The following is an 8,664-nucleotide window of genomic DNA, read 5'->3' on the forward strand; positions in this document are numbered from 1 at the left end:
AGGAAACCACTTTAAGCTAACTTTCGATCAACTTTTAACATATAAGAATCAAATAGATTCTATTCCCTCGAACACCACCTGTAGCAACTAGCAAGGCCGGCTATGGGGTAGGGCCAAGTGGTCGACCTACCCGGCCCGACACCCCAATAGGCTCGAATTTTATTTTTAAGGTTTAAACTCGATCACTCAATTAATTTAAGACACAATTTTTTTCGCCTTCGACCCAAAACTTTTTTATGATTCTCAAACGCGGCCATGATCCGTATTGACTACTGTCAACTTACCCTCTAATCAACTCCCTAAATTATTTGTTCGCTTTCTAGCACGTTATCAAGACGTATTTGGAGAGGACAATTTTGTAATTTTATGGCTTATGACAATTCTCTCTATTTTTTTTAACGGCAGAGATTTCACGTATAAACCTACCCTCTCGGGGCCATGTCCAATGCTGATTCCTCGACCGCCATGAGACCATACCCCCTGATGCGCGGGAACCGAATGAAATCCATAAACCGTCGTCCCTTGTCGCGTTCGAATCCGAGATTAAAGTCATTTTTCGTCCCGCCACCCAAAAAAGAATATTTTAAAATTTTTCTCTTAATAAATATACAGAAATTTTGAAAATTAACCGTAAAGTAGTCCAGAATTTAAGTACAATCATAGCATAAAACCATAAAAAGGTAATATTATTATTATTACAAACATGAAAAAAAAAACCAAACATAAAATAACCTTAAAAGATGGCGCCTTTTGTCCAAATCACAAACTACAAATATATCTTTCATAATAATAATCTTGTGTTCACGTCGGTCACCATTTGTCCATTTCCTATACCTATGTTATCACACACTACACCCTCTCTAAAACCCGGAACCCGGCCACCATGGGTCGGTCTAGCGGCTGCGGTATGGGTCCAGATCGCCTCGGGCAACGCCTACTCGTTCCCTTTGTATTCGCATAGCTTAAAATCCGTGTTAAGTCTTTCGCAACAACAACTTACGGTTCTTGGTGTTGCTAATGACTTTGGTGAAAATGTTGGCATCCTACCGGGTATTGCGTCGAATAAATACCCGCCTTGGGTTGTTCTTGTGATCGGTGTTGGTGCTAGCTTCTTTGGGTATGGTGTTATTTGGCTCGCGGTTAGTGAGACTGTTTGTAACATGCCTTATTGGATTGTAAGTGGTTAAACTTTAAGTTTTTGTTGCTCGTTTAGAATTATATCTAGAGGATATGTTACATACTAACACGTTCGGTCATGTTTGAGCCGATAGCCTAGTGATAGAGACAAAGTAATAAAAAAAATAAAAAATACATGTTTGAGATTTTCATTTTCCAAAACGAGGTTTTTTGAAATTATCAACTAGTTATGTATTTTAAATGAAATCTTTTAAATACTATTTGTTATCTTTTTTCTAATATAGAATATCAACGAGTATGAGACTGGGCCGTTTGGCTATGGGTAATCGGATGGGTATTACCTAATACTATATATGTATCCAAAGGTGGGTATAATTTTATAGTTAATCTTAATATTGTTTGGTCTCATATAGGGCTGTTCAAAAAGCTCGGCTCGAAAAAGCTTGGATTCTAAATGAGCTCGGCTCGATTTCTAAACGAGTCAAGCTAGTGCCATGGCTTGATTCGTTAGGCTCGTGGCTTGATTCGTTAGCTCGGCTTATTGGTTCGTTTATATTAAACCATAAATTTTAATATTTATATATAATAATAGCATACCAAGAAATAAATAAATAAATATTATACATATATTATGACATTCGATATATAAAACCTTACAAAAGAATAACTAAAATAAAACATAAATGTTATATACTATGTTAAAATTATAATTTTGTCTTTTATATATCAAAATTTGTAAAATATAAAATAAAAAACAAAAAAATTTAAAGAAGCCCGGCTCGATGAGCTCGAGCTCGGCTCGAGTTTTAACCTATCCAAGCTCGAGCTCGAATTTTCAGCTCGATAAAGAAAGCGAGCCGAGCTCGATTAAGTTCGAACTCGAGCTCAAGCGCACTCTCTGGCTCGACTCAACTCGGCTCGTTTACAGCCCTAAATTAACAACTTATAACTATTAGGAGTTGGTAGGGGTGCGAAACGGTTATGTTTGTGGGTTGACGGGTCACCAAACCCAAAATTCTGTCAGACATATAAACCCAGAGATGACACGAATATTCGCGCATTGACATTAGCATGACCTGTTTAATAAACCGGAATATTTTTTTATTTTATTTTTTGTTTTTTTTCCACAAATTATACTTCAAAATAACAATTTTACAACAAAAAATTCAAGTGTATATAGAATAGTTACATTTTAATTACAAAATCGTACGTCAATTCCTCTTTTAAGTTTAAAAGAACAATAAAGACGTTTGAAATAATAAATGGGCTAAACGGGTCGACCTACAAACACTACCTGTATAGCTAAACATGTTCACAGGTTCGACCTGAAATTAACCAGAACCCGTTTACACTAGACCAAACACACAAAATTCACACGCGTAGAAATTTTGTGTATTTATGCATAAAAACATTAAATTTTTTGTTCATGTTCCAAATTTTAATATGTTTTCAGCTATGGCTAGCACTTGTTGTTGCCACAAACAGCAGTGCATGGTTAGCGACCGCTGTACTCGTTACCAACATGAGAAACTTTCCGCTCAGCAGGGGCACAGTAGCCGGCATTCTCAAAGGTTATGTTGGCTTAAGTGCTGCAGTTATCACTGAGGTTTATACCATGGTCTTAAATAAATCAGCTTCTGCATTACTCCTGTTTTTCGCACTCGGGATTCCCATAGTATGTTTGGCCTTAATGTACTATATTAGACCATGTACTCCAGCTTCCGAACCCGACCCATCAGAAAAACACACTTTTTATTCACTCAAGGGGCTAGTATTGTGCTTGCAGTCTTTCTTTTAACCACTACAATAATAAACGACACGATGATATTAACGAACGCGTTATCATACACGTGTATTGTGATAATGGTGCTTCTTTTGATGGCTCCACTAGCCATTCCTATTAAAATGACTCTTTTTCCTTCTGATAAACTTAACGGGCCAGCTGGCCCGTTAGCAAGCCCGTTAGATGATTCTACTGCAACTGACCCGTTGTTGACTCGCTCAACTCAAGAACCGAATCTTAGCGATGGTGATGATATTTCTGATGTGGATGTGCTTCTTGCTGTTGGTGAAGGGGCGGTTAAAATAAAAAAGAAAAGACGGCCCAGAAGAGGTGAAGATTTTACATTTCGTGAAGCGGTTGTGAAAGCCGATTTTTGGCTTTTATGGTTGGTTTATTTTCTTGGTGTCGGGTCGGGTGTTACTGTTCTTAATAATCTGGCCCAGATTGGTGTTTCACTCGGGTTTAACGATACCACAACGTTGTTGAGTTTATTCAGTTTCTGTAACTTTCTGGGCCGGCTTGGAGGCGGGGTGCCGGGGTTGTTTCAGAATATTTCGTTAGGTAAAATATTAATTTTAAATTTTTTTTTATCATGAAATGTGGTATAAAGATCCTTAAAGTTTGTTGCTTGCAGGTTAAAAACGCTTCCTCGCACGTTTTTAACAATGGTGACACAAATAATAATGGTCATGACGTATCTGTTATACGCGTCAGCTCTTAACGGGACATTATATGTTGCAACCGCGTTGGTTGGGATATGTTATGGTGTTCAGTTTGGTGTTATGATTCCAACTTCTTCTGAGCTTTTCGGGTTGAAAAACTTTGGTCTAATATTTAATTTCATGGGGTTAGGAAACCCGATTGGTGCTCTTTTATTCTCGGGGATGCTTGCGGGTTATGTGTATGATGCTGAGGAAGCTAAGCAAGGCGGGTCCACGTGTATGGGCCCGAATTGTTTCAGGGTCACTTTCTTTGTACTTGCTGGTGTGTGCTGTTTAAGTGCGTTCTTGAGCTTAATATTAACCATACGGATTCGACCCGTTTACCAAATGCTTTACGCTGGTGGATCGTTTCGTTTGCCACAAAGCTCGGGTCGTTAAAGGTTATGGTTACGTATGATTGTGTCAAGAAAATTGTTTTTCGTTTGCGCGTGATCATTTTTAAAAGTTATAGGTTCACCAAACTCGAGTTTAATATGTAATGATGATGTATAATCAAACAACTATCTTCATTTTGTGGATTTCTTGAAGGTTTTTATTTTTTTTAATTATTTTTTTTATTTTTTTAATTTGATATGTAGTTGTGCATATAAATTTTGAAAAATATAATAACTTTGTGTTTAGGACAAATATTTCAATTGCGGTACCAGATGTTAAAAAGGGAAAATATATATAAAAATTGAGTGGGCCAGTGGGGTAGTATCACTCGGTAAACTCGGGCGTTGACGGTCCCGAATATTGAGACATTGAGTCTATGCGAATTGGGTCGTTTTTGTCGTGTTCGTTATAATATCGGAATTAAAACACACAAAAGAAAAAACAAAATTATCATCCGGTCAGCTTCCGTTACGGTACTAAAATGAAAATAAACAATTTTTTTTATATGGACAAGTAACGCGCCAAGTGGCCTAATAGCGGCTTAGCAGCACCAAACTTGTAATTTATATATATTAGATAATAGATAATATTTCAATTAGCAATTGATGGCTAGTTACTAAAGCTTTCATTGTTTTGATAGTGAAATGGCCCATGACTAGTAAGTATGCATGTCTACCACTTCCCTTGATACAATGCATTTAGAACCAAACATTTAGAAGCATGGGTTGACTTTGACTTATATGCACCACTTCATTAAACTTTAGACAAGGTGGGCCATCTCTAGTTCCACCCTTTACCATTACAAAAGACTAATATAAATTTTATAAAAACTTTTAAATCTTATAGTTAAAAGACTAAACTAGGACCTTAAATATGATCAAGATAATTTTTTTGTTACATAAGGCATGGCTTTTATTATTAGTTAAGTGCTTAAAACTAGGGCTGTCGATTTTTGACAAGACGTGAAATTCGTAGGTTTAGGCTTAGTCAAAACGGGGGTCTGGTGTATTCCACTATTCAACACCACTTGGTAAATTGAAAAAAAAACAAATCTTTGTTACATAGTGTAACCTTTATCATATTACAAGAATACCCTCAAAAGGGTAAGTGATGCCACACTTACCTAAAGTAACTTCCAACACTATTAATCAAAGGATTCAAAGCAAGAAAACCATTGCTACAATTTCTTTAAGCAAGGTTAATTTTGGTGAAAGAACTTTGAAAAATAGCTAAATCTACTTATAATATGTTCAAAAACAAGAGAGTACATGAAGAAGACCATATTGCTATAAGATCAAGTAGGCTTCAAATTTTGAAACATGGCATCCCACTTAATCTCTTTAACACCACCACCATAAAAGTAACCATCGTCGCTGCCACCACCACCACCAACGTCTTTTTCATCTTTCTTTTCTTGATCATGTTTAACATCATAAACCATTGGACTTGACAAGCTATTAACTCTAAGACTATTGGACTTATGATAATAATTACCATTAGTGAGCAAAAGAGTTGGTGTGGCTTGTTTAAGCGACACCAATCTCTTATTCCTCCTTAACATATAACCACCTTTCCATCCCGAACCATAACTACTCTTTCGAACCAAAACTATATCATTAGGCGCCCCATCTCGGTGCACCCATGTCCGGATGTACCTAGCCAAGGTCCTATTGGTTCGTTTGATCGCTACCATTAGGTTTGATATAGGGTGTGAACCACTTGACCCCTTTTGTTTCCTAGCAAGCTTGAGTATCTCTAACCTATGTTTGGCTATAGAGATCCCCATGCTTTGAAGAAACTCATGGTTGAAATACGATATATCGTCTTCTTCTAGCTCGTTTCGACAAAACGACATCCCGTATTCGTATATAAGTGAAGGATCAAGGTTGGTTTTTGAGAGCCAAGAAAACCAATCTATGGATTGGTGCATTTTTATTCAATGAAATGAACGTGTGTGATGATATGAGTGGAATATGAATGTTATATATATGGGAATAAAAGGTTGAGGGGGTAAAGTGTAAGTGTGTGTGAAGTTGAGGGTTAGAATTAAGAAGTGTTGGTGACAAGGGCGTAGGCAGCTTTTGGGGAATGGGTTCGGCCGTACCCGTAAAAATTTCTTTTCAGTGTTATATATTCATGTATTTTAAATGTCGACATCGAACCCGTAGAAATCTAAAACTTAAGTGGTAGACAACCGGTTATTCATCCATAGAAATTTTCCAAACTCATAAGAAAAAATTTCAGAATACGTCACTGGTTGGTGGAGCCATTTACATCAATCACAACATTATAGGTCACGGGCTCATGGAGACATACCCACCACCACTACCATCCGGGTATTTTTGGATGTTTTAGGGGTGTTTGATTATTACTTTATAATTTCAATTTTCAATACAATAATGATTGTATTAAAGGTGATTAAGATTGATGATTTTAACTATTAAACTAGATTATCTTTAAATAAACCGTTTAAAGTTCTTGTCCTATTTAAATTAATTGTTTTAAAGGTAATGATAATAATAATAATGTTTAAATCTTTCAGATAAACGAGCTGTGTTTACATCATAATAGAAAGCAAAACGGGAAACATGTTACGTCGCTAGCCATTTTTGAATAGTAAAACTAAGTCGTTTAAAAATTAAGTTCGTGAGTTGCGGAACTCAACTTAGTAGCTCCAAAGCTTCAGATGCAAGGAAACTAAAAGTATCAACGGAAATAATATAAACATTTATTGGTTTTCTAGGCGCGTCTTCACGTGTTTGTCACTTTGCATGAAACAACTTTTAACACGGTCTGATCCATCATGAAAACACTACTTCTCAAGTCTACAAGAGTAGAAACCCATGTTAAATCCAATTATCCACACACGAGTGTTTTCCTCTCATCCATCCAAAGATCAAAAGTGTTGATCTTTTTTACGAGTTATACCGACTCTATCAAAAAATTCTCAGACACTTCTTTTTTAACAGAAATCCGACATTGGAATATGTTCAAAAAACATCCCTAAACAAATCGCGCCAATACTTGAACCCCAGAAGCTCTCTATAATAAACCAGCTCCAAAAGAGATTTAAACACGCTCTACAACAAACATGACATGTCTTATCATAGGAGTACATAAATATATTTCAATTGGTTAGATCTAAACTGTGAAACGAAGTTATAATGATTTTATTTTAAAAACATGCTATGCATGCCAATTATTTGTATTTAGTCGTGGGACTAAAACATCTTTGTCTTTAATACGTGTCACATCCCATCTCACAAAAATGTCACTTTATAAAATAATTATATAAGTGTTATAATAATAATAATAATAATAATAATAATAATAATAATAATAATAATAATAATAATAATAATAATATGAATTTAAATCCATCCTTTGAATGACCGCTTTTGTTGGCTCAGTTACACGTGGATCTCGAAGACAAAGGGTATCGTCTTTTGCAATGCATGGCATACTTTTTTTGAATATATTTTAAAAAAGATATAATAATGTTTTAAAAATTAATATTTAAATCTACATGCCTCGAGATCCAAGTCCCCACACACTTTCTATTTGTTTGTTATGAATAAAAATGGAATAAAGGTGAGGCAAAAAATCATGTTTAATATTCGTATCACTATTAAAAGGGCTGTCTAATGTCTATTAGTGATTTTTTGGATGATAAGAGTTGAAAGATACAAGATGCTACACGTAAGTGAATTTATATGTGTGTTTTAAATTCGATCTAATGGGATGAATCGCTATGATGGTTTTGATGTATCATTATATTCCCTTTCCCTTGGTTCGTTTACGTGACTTGTGTTTTTTTATGGTTTTGTATGGTCTTGTATTAAAGTATTTTTAATCGGAAAATTAAATATGCAAACTAAAAAAGTTAGTGTTTTTATGTTCTAAAAACGTGTATCTAATTAGACCAGCGACTTCCGTTTAATAGGTGAGGAGTCATTACTGTATAATAAAAGAGTGCGCATACTGACAATCGACGATTAAAGCAATTGGCAGTTATTCGGTTTTTGTTAGCATTGACTTTGTCATACGGAAAATCCTTTAACATTGATTAGTTGAGTTACCGTTGACAATTGGCTTCTTTCAACGGTAACTTATTTACTATAAATTAATTTGTATTAATAAGAGGATCAAAGTTGCTACTTATTTACTATAGATTTTTTTTTTTTTTTTTTTTTTTTGAAGTACATATGTATCATACACATGTTTAGGAATTAGGAGAGACATCATGATCAAAACTGAACTTGAAAAATCCACAAAACCTACTAATTTAATTATTTCATTATGTGTTGTTTTCATGAGCTTAGGATAGATGACAGTTGCATGGGGATCTATGTTTTTTAAAATAAACAAGCATGCACATTCAACGTCATTATTACTAACTATTTAACTAACTCGAAACCATAACATTAAATTAATAAATAACTGATTAAAATGAGTAAATTAACCTGTTTGAATTTGAATGCTTGATGACTTCATTGAGTTTAGAATCTTAATTTTGGGTATATCTATAATTATATATATACTGAAAACACAATCCCTATTATTACTTTCAAATACTTCAAAGTGTTAACCTCCTGAAATGATTGTATTTGGATTTTGACTACGTGACAGCCTAGCACCCCACAGTTT

General features: G+C 34.9%; 1 pseudogene across 1 annotated transcript; it reads left to right on the plus strand.

Moving 5' to 3' along the window:
- Nucleotides 1–681: 681 nt before the first annotated feature.
- Nucleotides 682–4,170, plus strand: LOC143539330 (protein NUCLEAR FUSION DEFECTIVE 4-like; annotated as a pseudogene). The gene is made up of 3 exons (XR_013136415.1): nucleotides 682–1,175; nucleotides 2,591–3,481; nucleotides 3,555–4,170. The product of XR_013136415.1 is annotated as a protein NUCLEAR FUSION DEFECTIVE 4-like (transcript).
- The last annotated feature ends 4,494 nt before the right edge of the window (nucleotides 4,171–8,664 follow it).

The sequence above is a fragment of the Bidens hawaiensis genome, unplaced genomic scaffold (assembly GCF_021521415.1).
Source record: "Bidens hawaiensis isolate Kalapana, Puna unplaced genomic scaffold, B.hawaiensis_p1.1 tig00011861_1, whole genome shotgun sequence".
In the NCBI taxonomy this organism is placed as follows: Eukaryota; Viridiplantae; Streptophyta; class Magnoliopsida; order Asterales; family Asteraceae; genus Bidens; species Bidens hawaiensis.